Below are 19,619 nucleotides of genomic sequence, written 5' to 3'. Positions count from 1 at the left end.
TTTTCAAATTTTCTATCTCAGAAAAGTTATATGTCAGCTGATGGATCAAATGGTCATAGAAATTGACTGAAAATGAATATGAATTCTTAGCAGTGGCAGGATTGTACAGCCTCTTTTAGTTGAAGGAGCGAGTAAAAAGTGTTTCTGCTTATTCTGAAAATGAACAGTATTTTTTTGCATTTTCTCTTCTCAGGGAAAGGACTGGGCATCTTAGAGACTTGACATTTTGGTATATCAGGATGACTGGGTCTCAGTTTTTGTGCATAAATTTACCAGGAGAAGTACCATTATAATTCCAGAGTAAAACAATGGTGTTTACCCCTAGTCAAGTGAATGGACCCCAAGAGAAAGCCAGGAGAGAACATATTGCTAACAAGAAACCAAGATTGTGTATAACAGAAGAAGTCTTTTTTTGGGAAATTCCTCTCATATTTTCTACTGCTTTGTCCAGAATTGTCAGAGTCTGATCATAGACAGCAGAGATGTCAAATTGCTAATGGGTGGACTAGGATGGCTGTCCTAGTTCAGTTTGAGGAAGTAACCTGCAGCAAGTTTTATGGCAACCACTCTTTCCTGTTAGCTGGCAAAGCCATCTTTTCTGAAACAGCATTTAGACTCTACTTAGTAGAGTAACTATAGTAACTGTAGATAGTCCTTCAAACTTGTATGAAAGAAAGAGCGACATTTAACTTCAGATGAAGTTAAATATCAGAGAGAGTTATTCTGCAGCATTGACAACAATATTGCAGGAGTTTGGAGTCCAGAAAATGAAGTTGTGATAAGACAATAATGACACTATATTGGAGGAATAGGTCAGAAAAGATTTCAAAATATTTGAAGGAAGCCAACACTTGTACACCTCGAAAGAGACAGAGGACAACATGTTTGTTTTTTTTTTTTCCTGAAACTTTCTATTCTCACTGGAAATCAGGCTATTAAAAGATATCAAGGCACTAAATCAAGCAAAGCATACTTCTCCAAGAAAAATATTATGATGAAAAATTAATATTTGTTCACATGTTTATCAGTAAATTTGTAACTAAGTAACCAAAACAAGGAGCAGGAAAAGGTGAAGAAATTTTAGTCTCCCTAAAGAGTTAAAGAGAGCTTAACACTGTGAAAGTCTAAGTGTGTTCAGTTGTTCGCTCTTTGTGTAGAGAAACCTGTGTTTTAAGAGAATAAAAATGGAGGAAATATATGGTAGTGATTTTTAAAACACAAAACTCTTGGGGAAATTGTTATTTAGACACAGGAAGATAATCTTTTTTTCACCAAACAGAAAGCCATTTTAAAGAATGGGAATTTAGAATGAGCTTCAACTGCGAAACATAAGTTAGATCTTTGCCTCAGCCAGGTAACTGTAAGTATAATTATTCTCCTACTCATGAAGTTAGTCACTGTGTTTTTGTACATTCTGTTCTGAACTGCTTTCTGTCATTAAGCTTTGATTCCTTCATTTGAAGGTTTCACATAGAAACACTTAGGCAACATGTATTTAATATTCAACTGATTTTTTTCTCAACCCATTCCTAGAGTATAATTTAGAATTATTCTTTCCCTGTAATGACCTATAGACTTCCTCTCCACAATCTGTCTTTGCTATTTGCATGCTTGTCCATATTTTTTCCACCAAGATCCAAGTAAAGACAGCATAGAAAACTGAACCTGCAGTCATTACTTGGCAAAATTAGTAACTATTTACCTCTTTGTAGTTTCCTTCTCTTTTAAAAAATTGTTGTTTGACTTTTCTCTAATTGTAAAAAGAGAAGAATGCAAACCTTATCAGCTCTGTCAATTAACAAGCAAAAAAAAAAGGAGAGGGGGAAATTACAACTATTTGGATGAATGAAAACATTTAATCTATTCTCTCATAACAATTATAGATCCATCTACAAAGTTATTGCTTTGGCAATAGCTAGGAACACATGGTAGGGAGAAAACTGCCCAAAATATGACAATATATTCACCTGTCCATGCAAGAAATTTTATTTTGAATGAGTTATTCTATTAAACGCAGAACTATGAAAAATTTCTGATGACATTTTTGCTTCTGTTTTATATAGGAATCAAGATGGAGAAATGCAACAGCTCTCCAGCTACTTTTTCTGCCCTATATCTTGTGCCTTTTACCGTATCTACCTCTATTTGGACCTAATATGGTTTTGGTAATGCCAGCAACATTGACAAGCAGAAAGGAACTGAGAGGTGTGTCAAGAGGAAATGACAATAATACCACTTTGCGATTATGGACTCTCTGCCTTGCCCAAGTACTAATGACTTTTCACCTAAGAAGGTTAAATTTTCAAATTTAAAATAAGTGTTCTTGCATTTTCTTGCAAATGGATGCTTAGCTAGTGAAAATAAACTTTAATTTATTAGAGTATTTTATTAAGAAATGCTTACAAAATGCATATGAAAAGGCTATGTAGAGAAATCTAAAATAAATCAGCCAGCATTCAAGCAGATGTAAGACCTTTTCCCAGAGTTACGTTTCCAGATACCAGGCCAATGCCTGTGCTGACCATGCAGTGGTAAGTATAAATAAGCCCCAAACCTGCATATTTTATCAGTAAGGAGTTGCTTGATTGCTGTTTATGTAAGTTGTAGTTTTTCTGTATTAATTTTAATTCAGTAGTCAGAATTGAATCTATAAAAAATAAGCAGCATTGAACAGATTTTATTGAATGAACACATGAAGAAACAGTAGACTTCTGTGAGTATCTTCAAAGAAATATAAAAAAGAGCTATCATCACAGAATTTCACAATTAGTTTTGACCATTCTATTGAAATGATGATGGGATGTTTGCTTTGATTTTATTGTGTTGCCCAAAATCACATATTAGATCTAGCAGTTGCAAACAGCTTAGTGCCAGTAATGATTTGACTTTTGATAATAATTTTGTACAGGCTCGGTGGACTTTGACAAGCTCAAGACTTGCATGATAACATGGAAATGTCTTTAAGTGGCATTCTATTACACTTAATATGTTACAGCTACATTTATTTAGAAAATAAATGATAGTTCAGGCTTTTTCCTTAAGCAAAGGAATCTAGCGGGAAGTAAAATCTCAGGTGAAAAAAAGGTTCAGATCTTCCCTTGGTGAGTCTTTGCTCTATGCTTTCAGGAATGATGTACTATTATTTTGCGTGCTTTGCTACCTGACAGTTCCAGAGGTCTTGAAAAACTGGCAACATAGAGAAATCCTATTTCTGCAAGGTAAGTATGGCATTACCTGTTCCAGCATTGCTTTCCCAGGTAACTCTCCCACAGGATAATTAATGCATTCCTCTACCCTCCAAGGTATCCATTTTAGCCAATTTTCACACATGTCTATGACAATGAGCTTTGGAAAATCATAGAATCATAGAATGGTTTGGGTTGGAAAGGACCTTAAAGATCATCTACTGATTCAGTCCTCCTCAAAAGAAGTCTGTAGCTTGAGTCAGTGTCTCTGAGAGATCAGCTGAAGGGAAGAACGTATGAAGGCAGCAACCTTCCCCTCCAGGGAAGCAAGATGACACCACCACAGTGGAAGAAGGCTGTTTGGAAGACAGGATTAATTTGTCCAGTCTGTTTAGTCTGATAGATTGAGATAGTTGAGGCTGGTCATTGTAAATTCTTTAAAATATGTGTTTATTAAACTTGGAGGGAAAAGAGTGAAGCATGATAGTATAACTGCACCTGAAGCTATTGTCAAAGAGAAACTGAAACTAAAAACCTCAACCTACTAAAATATGTATTTCCATATTTGTGAAAACTCTCTAAGATCATGGTCATTAAAAAAATATTTTAAAACTTAGGAACAGATTAATTGTAGATGCTGTGTGTTTTACTGCTTGCTAATCTGGAAAATTTAGTCCACAAAAGAGTCATTTATGTGACTGCAGAGTTAAGCTAGCCAGTGCGCTCCGAGACCTATACAGTCCTGGTTTATACAATTGCACAGCTGAAATGTTCCATAGTCAGAGGCAAAGAATTTCTTTTGAAAATCTACTTACATATGCAAAAAGCTCTTTTGAGATATTTCTTATATTTGAAGTCTGACTTTGTTGATATTTACAGTTCTTGAAATTGTACTATTTGTTTTGTTTAAAAAACAAGAGTTCCAGATGCCACATGTTAGAATTCACTTTCAAGTGTAGAACTGAAGCTGAAGTGTCTCTTAGAGACATTTCTCTCCATAAGAGAGTGAAAAAATACAAATTTAATTCCAAGTTTGCTATTGCTTTGTATGTACAATACTGAACAGACCCATTACTCATCAGCCCTTACTCTGCCATCTGCCTACTGTCCTTGCCTCCTTCTCTGTCCTCGAATGATACCATATACTGTTTTTATTACAGATTTTCAGAGCTGGGATTCTGCTATGAAGACAGATAAAGAAATTTTTTTTTTAATGTCGCTTACACATTTCTGCATGAAGCATTCTAGATGGGGCTAAAAGGCTGCACAATTGATTGCAGGCTGTAAATGTTCATTGACTTTTCTTGGTCAATTCTACAGCTGATGCTGTTTTAGACATCTTCATGCTTAACACTCCTCAAGTAAACTTCCAAAACAATTTTCAATATTTATTCTCAAATCAGTGATTTTGACATAATTTTAAGTTATGTAACAGAGCTACAATACTCATTATTAATGAATAGTGACTTTTCAGAATGTTCCTTTATTGACTTTATTGTGGTCGTAATAATAATGAAAGTCTTTGAAAGATGAAGGACTCTCAAATTGTACAAATCAGAAAAATACATATAGAATTAATAAGCCATAAAGTGACATGAACACATACATAAGTTTTTATTTCAAAGAAGTTTTTGCTAATAGGCCAGTCATAACAAAAATTTATCACAAGTGTAAGCTTTCTGAGTCCTCTCTGCATAGCTTGTAGCTATTTTCTTGATGCTGCACTAGCTTTGCCTGCAGCTGAATATATTTGCTTTTAGAGGAACTTGGCACTGTATTTTGAAACTATGAATGAGAAAGGAATAGGTAACCTTAGCTTTCATAGACAAATTGTTTCTGGAAGTTGTATAAATCATACATTTTTTTCCCAGAATCTTTAAACAGCTTTTAGCTGACCTGTGATTAATGATCAAAGCAAAAGATTTTACTCAGAAAACAGGATCCTACAGAAAAGGAAAAATCCCACTATTCACAATTATTTGTACTAGTACAAATGATCCTAATGTTCCTTCTGGAAAACTCTCTGGTTGCAGTGTCTACAAATTGGATAATTTCTTCCAAAGGCAGTATGCTTTCTCCTCAAATGTTAAAAGTTATGTTATAATCTGGGTATATCTTTATAAAATGTCAGAGGAAAGAATAATTTTACACTAATTCTATAATTCTAGTCTCTATTAAAACTGAAGCAATGGTCTTTTCAATTAAAAATAATTTTGTTTGTTACTAGACTAAATTCTGCACATTCTAAATTCTTTATGTGATTTTTTTTGTAGCTCCAGAGTTACCCTAAAGCAACCAAACTCATGATCTTGCTCTTGTAATCCACTGTGTATCTCTTGAGATTAGAGAAAGTGTTTTTCAAAGTAATTTTTAGGAAAAGCAGACAGTTATTAGGAAATAATAATCATATCTAGTAGGAGAAAAGTGTAAATGTTGTTTGTAAGAGACAGTGATTTTTATTGCTGCAAGAAATGCATACATCTTATTGTAAACAGCACTCCCTTTTTCCATAGTTATTACTGGGAAAGATGAAGTATTCCCTAGGTGGATTTGATAAATGATACAGGATTCTGCAAAACAATAAGGGACATTATTGACATACTTGATGAGTGGTTAACCCTATTAACTCTCTAGGAGAGCTACTTCAACCTCCAACAGTAAAGCATCCATTTAGCTTCCTGCTCTTTTGAACCTGAATAATCCACAACATTACAAGCTGGAGGATATGGTTTTACATTTGCTTAGATATCTGTAAATGAAAGATTGCTTTGGAACTTGCACTCGGTATCAATCCTGCCCACCCCCATCCCACCACCCTCCCTGACCCCCCCACTTCCATGGCCCTAACTAGTCCTAGAGTGGCTTAATATTCACATATACTATATATTTTATGATCATTAAGACTAAGCACATATAAAAAGTGCTTCATATTCCCATAATATCAGTTCCTCACTCCTGGTTGCTGTGTATGTGAAATCAGACAGCTTGAAGTAGGAACTTGTTACTGCTGAATGCCAAGGGAAAAAGTAGTAGCAGGCAACACTGTGCCCAATTCTATCTATCTTTGTAATCCACTTTGGCTCAAAATATCATTAACTTCATAAAGGACAGCTGTTTTCATGCCTGTTATTAAAAATACTGATCATATTAAGTATCAAATTCTAGAAAAAACATACTATGAAAATTAAATTTCTCACAAAGACAATGGAAACATATCCCTATAAACCTTTTGGGAAAATATTTGGAACATGGTACTGAAGCTTTTTAATGAAAAAAAAAAAAGGAAACTAACATTCTACACATTAAAACATAGACTTCTCTTTTGCAAGTATAGTGAGAATTATACATTCCCACAAGAGGAAATGTGTATCACACCTAAAAACAAATGAAAACAACCCAAATCAGAGACTAAAAAGTTAGGAAAAATTGATCCAACACAACCCTCCTACCCTTGAGTGAGACTTCCTCAGAGATGGAGCCCAAACAGCTCCATTACCCCACCCCAGTTCAGTCCTGTAGGGTTCCTTATAAAAGGATTCCTCACAGTTTAGAATTTTTTTTCCACCCATCTTTTACTGTATAGACAATTGTCCTGTTAAAATGCTGAGTTAACAGAATAGGGGAAAGCTCTGCTTGTATTTTAAGGTCTCTGTATCTTTGAAGACATCTGCCCTTTACCACTGTTTTCTTAAAAGCACAAAGGAAAGAACCTTTGATCCGTTTTTCTTGTATTTCATTTTGACTTCATTCTTTTCTACCCAAACATTGTTACAAGATATCTAGCTTCACAGAATAGCTAAACATTTCATTTAACTTAAACATGTGACTTTGAGGGAAATCTGTAGTTCTTGATCAATTACCTAAGTATTCCGCATAGTATCTGGAGAAGGGTGGATAGCTAGGAAAGAGATATGAAATACTGAGTCAGCGGAAAGCTGCTTAAAGCTATACATCAGTTAGTGATATGTCCAAAATTGCATGTCTCTGCAGGTCTCAGTGCATCCCTTACTTTGTGGGATCACAACTTCTGTTGAATTGCTACCATCCTTTTCCAGGCAGAGTGAATTTGCCCACTTGAAGTGGAAGACTCTGTTTTCTGGAGAAAAACCTCATCTGTCATATCGATTTTGGTCAACTAGTTTTACAGAAAAAAGTTTCAATTAACCTGAAGTTCTTCTATGCAAGAAATAGACTAACACAGTACTGGTCTCCCTTCCTAAATGACTCAAGGCATAAGTTTTCTGCTGGTGGCTTTGCCATGGGGCTTTTCCATGGGGCTTTTCCATCTATGGGAGCTTATTATATCTGTGATAATTGTAGCCAATTACTAATAATTCTCTGAGCTAATTCTTCAGCTCACCTTGCTTTTGAGGTTCCCTGTTACACTTCTGCTATTCTTTTGACACACTAGAAGAGAAATGGACTCTGAAAAATTTTGTAAAAGTGAATTCCCAGTCCACTGACTGAAATGATTTATTGTACTTCCAGATTGTAATGGCTTCCAACTGACAAAAGAAATATATCTTTCCAGAGGAGAACACTAGAATATATGTAGTACAACATGAAAGCTTATCAACTTCAGGTACATGATAGGCTGTGGTTTCTCTCAATAAAGCTATGAGGTGCCTTATATGTTTGTGTGATTTATGCACACACACATGCAGACTGAGTACAATCAAATAGGACACCACAGACGGAACTGAAACCATTAACAATTATTCTATGAATGGGAAGCTAAAGTAGATTAGGTGTTTCATAATTTTTTCATCTCAAATAGATATGATTGACTACATTGAAGGAGAATACCTTGTCTTAGCTCCATATTCTTATGATTTCAGTTATGAAACATAGGGGACATTAAAAGGAAAAAAATTCAATTTCATTGATTGAATCTATTCTGACACTATCGTGAAATTAAAAATTCCTTCTGGCAATGACTAGAATTCTTTCCCTCAAAACATTTAGTCACATGTGTGGTAATATACAAAATTCAGGCTGATATTCTGAACATATTCAAAATAAACCTGAAATAAGGATGACAAAACTCAAGCTGGTCTCAAGGTGAAAGTTGAATAAGAAATTGAGGCCAGAAAGGATTCCCTTCTCTTTTGATTATTTTATAGGAAGTCTATTTTGTGAATGTTCCACATGCTCAAACAAGTATCAATCTGTTCATTTAAAAGCTTTATATGAACTTAAAAAAAATCAATAAAGCTTTCTGAACTATTTTGTATTTATAAAGATTTCATCATTGTTTATGAAATGACTTATTGGAAAGAAATTGTGCAGATAATAATAATAAGATAAAGTTCCCAGTATTCCTTCTACTGATCTATTTCAAAGACGCATATCCTGGTGAAAGATGAAAAAGTGAGATAGCAATGTAAAATCAATTACTCTCTAAGTGTTCAAGCCTAAATATTACTTGACAATTTAGTCAGATTAGATTAGTATTCATTGAATATCTGGAGTTTCAGCACAATGACTTTATTATTATTATTATATTAGATGATGATGATGATGATGGTTATTATTATTATTAACCTGTTGTAGTGGGTCCAGAGGAGGGTCACAAAAATCATCAGAGGGACGGAACACCTCTCCCATGAAGACAGGCTGAGAGAGTTTGGGCTGTTCAGCCTGGAGAAGAGAAGGCTCCAGGAACACATTATTGCCACCTTTCAATTCTTAAAGGGGGCTTATAAGAAAGATGGGGACAGCAGGGCCTGTTGTGATAGGACAAGGGGTAACGGTTTTAAGCTAAAAGAAGGTAGATTCAAACTAGATATAAGGAAGATGTTTTTTACAACGAGAGTGGTGAAACACTGGAACAGGTTGCCCAGAGAGTCTGTAGGTGTCCTGTCCCTGGAAACATTCAAGGTCAGGCTGGACGGGGCTCTAATCAGCCTGATCTAGCTGAAGATGTCCCTGTTCATTGCAGGGGGGTTGGACTAGATGACCTTTAGAAGTCCCTTCCAACCCAAACTATTTTGTGATTCTATGATTCTATGATTAATATAGGCCTGTGAAATTTTGTGAACTATTACAGTGCCTCAACGGGAAAAAAATTCTGTTGAGTATTTTTAAGGCGAAGGATGAGCACAAACACTGGAAGGAAAATTTCACAGATGAAAAACAATAAACCAAAACTATTAAGATTCTTATTGCTTTTTTTTCTTATTTTCTGTTTTTATCAAAATTTTGGATGAATATGGGATTTTGTTTGTGAAAACCTTCACTTAGCAAAGCCATTGGGGCTAAGAAGAAGAAACACAGATAGGCTTAAACATAGTTTTTCATCATATTAAAATTATTAATTGCATGTTGTTAATCTTAGAACTTTTGAAATCAGTGCAAAACCTGACTTATACTTTAAGCAAGCAAAAACTCTACAAAGTATGTTTTATTCCAAAAGCCAGATGCACAAGAGTGTCCTCATTGATCTGGCATTGGAAGAGTATTCATTATTCTAGTCTAATACTAACATTGTAGGTAAGCAGCAGGGATGCAGTAATAAATACTGTAGAACAGAGAACAAGCTTATCTGTCTGATATTCCCACATAGGCAATACAAGGAAAATGTTCTATACTGTCTTCACTAAAAATCAGTAAGCTGCACTGGTCTGCATTCAATCTAGCCACCTAAGATAAATAGGAACAGAGGCCAGAGAAAGTTTGGGTTGTGGGTTCTTATAATACTTTAAAGCATAAAGAGATAGCTAGATAGCTGAATGCAGTGGTATAATTTTTGCCTCTATGCAGCAAATGTATTGCATTTTCATTTTTTCCCACATTTTAGTGTGCTGAGGAACTTGCCAGGCATCAGTCTCCTCAGGACTTTTCAGGAAACATTACAGAGTTAAACCTCTGTCTATGGAACCTAAAAATATGGCAAAAAGCTTCTAACATTTTTAGTCAATTCTAATAGTCAGTTTGAATAATACATATTTTTATTAATGCATTTAGTATAAACTTCAGTAAAAGGCCTGTTTGGCAGTGAAACCACTAGGATGCCTTAAAATCATTTTCCACTGTTTTGTAATATACTTACATTTGAATGCCATATACGTGAAAAAATTCTGTGCTGTTCACTTTTCACTTTCTTCTCCTTTCAGAGATAATATCTCAGTCTAGTTTGGCCATAAAATGTACTGATTGTGCAAGATTGCATTTCTGGTGACACGGTGGATGCTTCAGTGTTTGTAAATGGTATTGTTTCAGGAATTTCAAAAGACCACAGGAACTCGTCAACAAACAGTTTATCTTGACAGCTGGCTGCAGTCACTGAACGTGGGAGGTGTCCCAGAGCTGGGGGAGTGACCTCAGAAGGTCATAAGCTCTATCCCAGTTTCCCAAGACAGGATCAGCTATACCTGTGTTACTCTTTTCTGACATCTGTTTAATTTTTTCTTAAAGAAGAGAGTCTCCTGTTTCATAGAGGAGATGCCAGCATCTCCCCAGACAACTCATTCATTTGCTTTGCTGCTCTCATGGTTAGAAAATATTTCCAAGCAGTCAACCTAAATCTCCCTTTCTTCTTTCTCTTTGCCACAGGCATGAGGAATAAATTATTCTTCTTTGCAGCAGCTATGGAATATATTTGACGATTCAAAAAACATTATGTCTCCGTCCTTTTCTTTTGTAGACTAAACAGTTGTATTCTCTCAGTTCTTTCCTTGCAAGACCATTTTTCCCAGATGTCTGATCATTCATGCTGCCATTCTCTGGATTCTTTCCATTTGAGTATGCTTTTCTCAACATCGCTAAGTAAGCGTAGCACTCTAGTGCTAAGCTGAATGCGAAATACATTTCTTTTGTTGAAGGCTACATTCCTGTTTATCATAGTAAGGTCTTTGCCTCTTGAGCAATGCCATGAACCTGTCGACTCACATTCAGTTTGTGAGCCACTAAATCCTCTTCTGCAGATCTGACACCCATCCGGTTATTTCTGTCTGTTCTTGTGCAAATGATTATTCATGCCAAGTGCAATGCTTTGTTTTCCTCCATTTGGTTGATTAACAATTATCAGTTTTCTAGTTACTGAGGAAAATAAAGGACCACAGTTTGTAATTACAGTGTACAAATATCAACCCCTAAACCTTGACCTTGTAAGACCAACACTGAGTTTCCAGGTTGGGCTCCTTTGCTATATTCCTACAGGAGATGAACCTTGCCCAGTACTTTTCGTTGCTAGGACATGCTTTACACAGTACTAGAAACAACACATAACTTGCACCTCTTATTTCTAGAAATCCGTACTGCCTAGAAAATATTTCTTGCTCTGTGTTCTTCAGAAGTTTCAATTAAAATTTATGTTTTCCTCCTCCTGCCTCAATGCCCTTCCTTTGGCTAACCAATACCAAAGGCCAAGAGTGGAAATATATGAGTTGAGGTAATAGCTGTGCCTTGCTATGGTAGATTATTCCCCCTCTTCTGTCATTTCACGTAAAACCTGACATTTTGTCTGGTTCATCCAATTTAAGGGTCCCCCTCACCCTAATTAATGAGATCAGACAATTTTGTGGGAGGCTGAGTGTATTTGAGCACTATTTTGTGTACTATTACCATGATGGTTTTCATTTACAATGAAAAATAAGCTAATTGAAGAATATTTATTCTTTCTATGTCCCCACTGGTTTTGCTTCCTTTTATGTGTGAGTGGGAGTGGCTGTGTGGATGGATGGGAAGGGGTCTAACAGATGAGAACACATTTTGACTGAATTTAAACAGTGAAACATATGGCACAATGCAAATGCCGTCTTCCCCAGGTTTAAGACATCCAATACTTATGCTTCTGGCTCTTTACATTATTGAGAATTTTATTTTGGTGGAGATTTTTTTTAGAGAGAGGATACTTTTGTGACACGCACTTTTTAAAAATCATTTTCTCCAACCTTCATATTTCAAACCGGATAACCTTTGCTTAACACTTAACTAAACGTCAGCCAAAGTTACTTTAATCTTAAATATATATATATAATACTTATATATATTTGTATTTCTGCATTATCTTTCATTCATACTCATTTCAGAAATTCCTAGCTGAAAGCAGGAACAAACTAAGCCAAATCACTGCCAGAAGGGCTCTTCTTGTATCTATTTAAAAATGAAAAGAGTAGAAACTGTGACATAGAAAATATTAGAATTATTTTCTTAAATGTGCAAATAGTCTCTATGCTAAAGTGGCAGCCATGTTAGAAGTTCTAGTGTATCTCTTAATGAATAGATGTCAAAACCAAACTAAGTTATGCTACTCCTGGCAGCATATGGGTGCGCTGGTTCTACCAACTGCCTTGCCTAAGCTCACACCACCACATATGTGGAGAGCAAAGAAATATCAGTAGTTTTAACCATACATGTTTACATGCTACAGCTAAGCACTAAATTGTAAAGACATGATGGAAGTGATCCAACCTGGAAATGAAATGTTAGATTAATGTTAAAGCTATGCATCTCCCTCCCTTGCAGGTTTGAAGACTGTAAGCTTTTCTGATATTCAGATACAGAACAGAGTAGAAGACAACTGATGAATGATCCAATGCATCCACTCTTTAAGAGAAATTATTTCCAAAGGAGACAGTGAAATTATTTAGGTTTAAAATGAAACTTGAGGAAGAAGCTGCACAAAAGCTCTGCTTGTGTACAGTAACTCAGGCAGTTCTGGGAAGGTCTGGACACAGAATCACAGAATCACAGAATCACAGAATGTTAGGGATTGGAAGGGACCTCGAAAGATCATCTAGTCCAATCCCCCTGCCGGGGCAGGATTGCCTAGACCATATCACACAGGAACGCGTCCAGGCGGGTTTTGAATGTCTCCAGAGAAGGAGACTCCACAACCTCTCTGGGCAGCCTGTTCCAGGCAATGTACACGTTGTACATTTTTTGCATTTTCTTAGATGTAACCCTAGGTTTACTGCTGTGTCAGGGCTCAAGGGTATGATAATTGACAGTGTTTGACAACTACCACACTTGTTGTGTATTTGACTCTCTCCTTTTAAAACTCTCAGCTGATATCTGGGCTTGATTACAGTGCTAGGGTCGACCACAGACTGTTCCCAGTAGTCAGGATAAGGCATCTGTTTGAGAGGGGAACAGTTAAGCTAGAAGATATAGATTTCATATAAAATTTCATATGAGGTATAGATAATTTATATCAGCCCACTGAGCCCACAAGGGGTTACTGCTATTGATACAGTTTAGTATTAGGAAGTCAAATAAACAGCTTTTAAGAGAGTGCAAAACACTTTTACTCACTTACCCAGACTGAAATCCTTGATTGTTTTATCCAGCTAGGTGTTTGTATGCAAAGGGCAGGGTCAAGGAAAGAAAAAATGGAAACAAAAAGGGAGAGGTGAACGGAGGTCTTAAGCCAAGCCGCACTCAGGCTGACTAGGCATAGCAGCTAGTTCTATGGCTTTACATACAACAGCGTTATATGCCTTTGTGAGTGCACATGTGTGTGTTTAGAGACAATGTATATCATGTGTTCTTTTTACTTGTTGCAAAGGGTATTCAGTATTGATTCTGTAATGGTTATCATAATTCCTCCAATTATTTTAACTGAGAACCGTACTAGAGTTTCACTCCTTTTTTTTTTAAGAATAGCTACCATCTTGCTTTAGAAAACTGAAGTTCTTGTGATATGCAAATTTCTGGAAAGGTATGTGATATCACTTCTAAGTGACCGTATTATAAAGCCTTTTATGATTGCCAGTGGTGTTGTTATAAATCTATTTTGCATAATAATTAAATAGTATCACTCCAACCCCGAGAAGTCATAGACCTTTTGTCATCATTAGACAAAATCAGGCTGAGTGTAAACACAGCCTAGTTTCCTCCATGTTTTTGTATTTGTATGCAGCAATTGTCAGCATGTCGGCAGTGGACGGTGATAAAGTGCATTTTTCTGCTTGGGTGGTTAGCCCTTTCATTTTTACAAGTGACAAAATAAAAATCTGTTGAAGAGTGAACATGCTGCTTTCACTGTGTCATCTCAGCCCTGCAGGTCATTTTATTATAAAAATGTAAAAATCCAGTCAATTTTATTTAATCAGCTGAAAAGGAAAACTGTTTCCAGGTCATTAATCAAGTGCTCCTTCTCTGTGGGACTTGTCTCTTCAGGAACTGCCATCTGAATCATTAATAAAGCTGAAAAGATTTTGTGCCAGTAGGTTTTTGAGAAACCTAGATGTTATCAATGTAACCAGAGTAAAGTAATTTGAGGTCAACAAATAAAGCTTTATATATTCATTGCTTCAAAAGCTGCAACTTGCCTATTAAAAACAATTAATTATTTATTTTAAAAGCATTTAATTGTTGGAACACATGTAACTGTTGAGAAGGTATTTGATTATATATTCCATAATGATACGTTTTCTTTAATGTTACCTAACCATATATTTACAGTAAACTTTTATGTGAATTGATCAAAACATAATGAGACAGTAAAAAGAGATAATTGCTACTGTATCTATAATAATAATGATAGTAATTAAACCAGAGAGAACTACATTCAAATAACGTCAAGCCTGACACTTAAACCCCTATTAAGAAAGACACTGAAGGCTCTTACTTCACTGTTAACACACTCAACTTCATGCACGTCTTGATGCAGCAGCTTGTGCTACCTGTGGCCAAATCTCTGTGTACCGTTTGTGGCAGGCAAGGAGAACACACTTTCTCATCCTGTGAACATGTGAGATGAAAAGTGTTTCCATCCCATGTGGTGGGCAAGGCGATAGCGTTACAAAACTTTGGCATTGGCAGGCTAAAAGGAGAGAGGTAGAGTGCAGTGTAGAATAAGTGCGAATGCAGGAATTAGGGCACTCCTATGGTTTTGGGAGACTCAGCTCTAACTCCCCTTCTTTTCATATGTTTCTCTGGAGTAAGAGTAGTACCAACAGGAGCAAACTGATATTAATGAATGAATAGCCTAATGTTTAAGGTTTTCGTTTTGCATTGGGAGTGTAGATTCAGGTATCTGCTTTTCATCAAAGAGAGCAAGCATTTGAATCCAGGTTCCCAACTGTTGTCTGGTCAGGATTGTTTTTTTTCCCCCAGGCTTCCCCTGAAAGCTGCTCATTTGGGTTTGACAACGTGTTAAGTGAAAATCTCTTTCTGCCAGGAACTTCCTATTCAATCTACCTATTAATAACCCGTTATGTTTGTGTTTACACCAGTGGGCTTTGGAGTTAGGAAGATAAGAGATCCTTGCTTGATTTACATTTTTTGTTTGCATTGCATCTTTTATAATGCATTATATTGCTCCCAATTAATTGCTTAACTAGCATTTCCTAATTACTTCTAATTTTTTGATAGGTAAGAAATTAATTATTCTTTCTGAAAGTGCTAAAGTTATTCTTTCAAAAGCTACATAAATCCATTTCTGTTCAGGAAGGCAAAAGTTCAAAGTATATGTATGTGAGTGTGCTTTGACTCATGCATATTCTAATCTGAAAAGATAAGATGAAAAATAGATCCCATATCCCTTTTTCTCTGATATTTTAAAGATATCCTTACTGTCATACACAGTACCTTATATGTGAATTAAGGTGTTGATTTCTTCACAGTGAAAGTTCATGGGCTGTTACAGTGTAATCCTTGATTCACGTGTCTATCAATATAATTCAGATTGTGTTTTATTCTTCTGAACAATGTGCATGTAACAGTTGATGCCAACCATCATCATCCTCATTACTTACTGTAGACTGTGAAGACTCCTCTGAGACTGCCCTGTACCTCTGTTGCATGATTACAAACAGCGTAAATTCTGCATAACGCTGTGGATGTCCTTGCTTACGTTGGACTTTGCTTCATGTAGACAACACTTACATTGACATAACTGCAGGAAATTTGGTACACAGGCTTACAGCAGGCCACCAAAGGCCCAGAATCTAATTGCATTTACACTAGTTCAATTCACTTAGAGTCACTTGTTTGTACCTGTGTAACAGAGTGAAAAAGAGCCCACAGGTCAACAGCAGTGGTAATTATGTGTCCACTAGGAACTGAACTGAGGCCACCAATTCATTTCACACAGTTGACCAGTCATTGGATGGTAATGATGTCGTGTCCTGAGCAACTCAAGCTATTCATAACAGGAACTTAGTAGTAGAGGGCTTCAGAGTCCATTTACCAATCCCCCAGACTCAATGGCTCATGAGACTAGTAAAGTGTTATGAAGTCTCTTACCATCACAAAGTTACAGTTTAAGTGTGTGTGTGTGTATTCGTGTGTTTTGGTTTTTTTTTCTCTCCCTGTAGAATATTGTGCAAGGTGCCCTGCTAGCTTTGGGAAAGAGTGTCTTTACCCTGCTGTGATAATTTGAGATGTGGCAGAATTTTGCGATTCAAAGCAGGTTTTATTTTTTCTTTTGTATGTTGTCTTAAAATGAAATTTCAGAGATGTTTTAGTCTTAATAGAGACGAATCACTATAATGGTTATCTAAAAAATAAGGATCCATATAAATAATCTCATTTTACCACTTGATTTGCCTCAAAATCACCATTACTATGATTAGTCTGTATTAAGAAAAAATATCCATGAAATTTTGTTTGAAGATAAAAGAGTATAGACAAAAAGCTGTCTTGAATCACAAAGCTCTACCAAGTCCCAAATTATCACAGCAGGAATAAAGATGGTATAACAATGATAAAACTGTTACCAAAGCAGCTTAGTCCTGGTACAAATTAAAATTCCTACAATTTTTCTGTAACAGATGTAGTAATTTTTCAGTAATTGTTATTAATTATTTTTGGCAAGAAAGTAACAGCAATTCTACTTTAACAAAGTCAGTTGGTATTAATATAAATCTTTAAGGACTCATTTTTATGCCTTCGTATGCTTTGCACATCTGAAAGCCAGAGACTCGCAGTTGTAAAATAGATTAAGCAGGGATTAGAAAATGTGGAATGACGTCTGCTTCCAATTTCACTCATTTTCTGGTTTTACACCATTACATAAACCTTTACTCAGCCTGTAAAGCTGTTGGCTAGCTGTTTTTTCAGTAATAAAATGAAAGGAAATAGAGAAAAGAGGTTGGGTTTTTTTTAATGTCATAACCATATTCACTTGTCTAAGAAAGGTAAAGAAGTTCCCCTCTTACGTGACTACTGTAACAACAGAAGTCTAAATGCTCTATGTATTGAACAACCATTCAGTTAAGCACCTCAGAAATCAACTTTTTTACTTTGACAACCATTTTTGTCATATTTTAACTTTTTCTTGCTCTTTAATATCAGAAATGTGATGCTTTTCTCTTCCTATCTCATTCTCATACACTACATTTTCCAAAATAAAATGTAATCTAATATCTAAGATCTAAATCTAATATCTTTACAATTTTTGTTACTACAGTGATCAGGATATTATTCTCCCATATGATACAGGACTTCAGACTGAAACTGGCTGCTTGGTCGCTTCCATCTGATCTCATACTACTGCAAGAGCTGTAAATTTCTTGCCTTCATTACTTTTTCTAGAATCGTATGCTTTTGCAGGTTTGATTTTATTTATTTTTTTAATTCCTAAAGATGTCTCAGAACTACCATTTTAGCTTAGTAATTTCTTCTTCCTGGACCTTAATGATAATCAAAGATTTTCCCAGCTTTCATTCTGCTAGGCTGAACCAGCTATGCTATTTTACCACCTCCCTCTGCCCTGAGCTGATGTTGCTTTGCACCTCCTCTACTTTACTTTCTCATTTTTTTACCCATCCTCCTCCTCCTCCCCCAGGCCTGAGTGACTAGAATAGTACCCAAGATTTTAGATGAGGCCACACTGGGTTCTTAGAAACTAATTTCACTAATTACTATTTTTTTCTATGATTTTATGGAGCTTTTCCTCTCACTCTGTTTTTGTTCTTTCACTCACCATCTCGCTTGCTCACAACCGGAGTTCTGCTACTGATTTCCATCTACTTCTGCTTAGCTAATGATTTCTCTTCTAACATTGCAGCAAATGCTTGACTGAAATTCAGATAGATAAAATCAACTAAAAGTAACTTTACTGATGACAGATATCAGTTGATTGATGCAAGATGCTTTTTTATCCCTTTTACTTCTCAGTACATTGGAACACTTTGTGGAATAAGTTCTTTTTTTACCTGTTTTGAAATCCTATAAAAATCCCTTCTCTGCATTTTGTTTGGAAATTTGCCTTTTTTTTTGTATTTTCTGACCCAATTGCTTTGTAGGGAAACAAACATAAATATCTTGTGCTTGGTTAAACATGTAATATGCACAGTTATAACATGTAGGATGAAATATAACACAAGGGCTGCTAGGACAGATTTAATTGCCTCTTTGCTAAATGTTCTGCATGCTATATTCCTATAACCTCTTACCATGTATATTGATTTATGTCTGCACTTCTTTTTTTTTAACATGAGCACTTACCATGCAAGGAGTGTCTGTTATACACACTGAGAAAGCAAAAGAGGCCCCCAAAAGTGGTATAGGTGTCTTTGAGAACTAACTTCTCAGTTTTCTCCTTTGATAAGTAACTACAGGATTTTCTGTCTCCTAATAAAATACATATTAATGACATTACCATTTCCATTCTGCACCTCTGCAGTTTGATGTATTTTAGGATTAGTCAATTTCCTAAAAGTTTTGGTTCCTGAGAAATACAGATACAGAGAAAACCTGTATTTTCACTACAGTAAAGGTATAATGAACCCATGATATCTCACTGAAATTCATAAAAATAAGAATAATTATTTGGATTCCAGTGTTAGAAGTCGAAGTGAAATAACCCATTGCCACCTGAAGGCCTTTTCCCCCTGCTTTTTGGTATATTTTTTGAGAAAAATGAGAATGTTATAGATCCTTTTTTCAGTACAGATAGCATGGAACTGATGGTTTGTGGGTGTCAATATGTTGGTCTTTTGCAATTAAGAGACCAGTTAACGATTTTTCTCTTGTGAATTTTTTATTGACTCTCATTGTAATGGTGAATGTTGTTGGGTTTTCTGAAAACCAGCCTTATCCTTCTGCAGAGTTTTTCTTCTGCTTTTTCCCTCCTCAGTTCTCCCCTTCCAGCCCAATGCAACAGAAATCTGAGTCACGCTCTTATATACTACTAAAAATTTAGTCTGATTATATATACCTCCTAGTAGCAAATCCATAGATGCAAAAAGTGTCATGCGTTTTCTGTGAGTCTGACTTCTGTCTAAATGTCTGAGAAGTGTACAGCTTGTCAGAAAACAACTCATTTTTCTTTCTTCTCCAGGGAATAACACTGACTGGACAGGAAAAAATAAAATCCCTAAATCACGGGTTTACCTCTTAGAAATGATTCTTTGGGTGCTTCAGCACCAGTTCATCTTTTAGGAATAAATTTCATAAGCTGTTACCTTCAGGTTTTGTGAAGAAGTAATTTTGTATGTGCAAGTCACCCCTGCCCAGGGAGTGCAGAGATAAGGGGAACAC

This window comes from Nyctibius grandis, chromosome Z (genome assembly GCF_013368605.1).
Source record: "Nyctibius grandis isolate bNycGra1 chromosome Z, bNycGra1.pri, whole genome shotgun sequence".
NCBI lineage: Eukaryota > Metazoa > Chordata > Aves > Nyctibiiformes > Nyctibiidae > Nyctibius > Nyctibius grandis.
The sequence above is the reverse complement of the archived record's forward strand: the minus strand, read 5'-3'. Positions refer to the sequence as shown.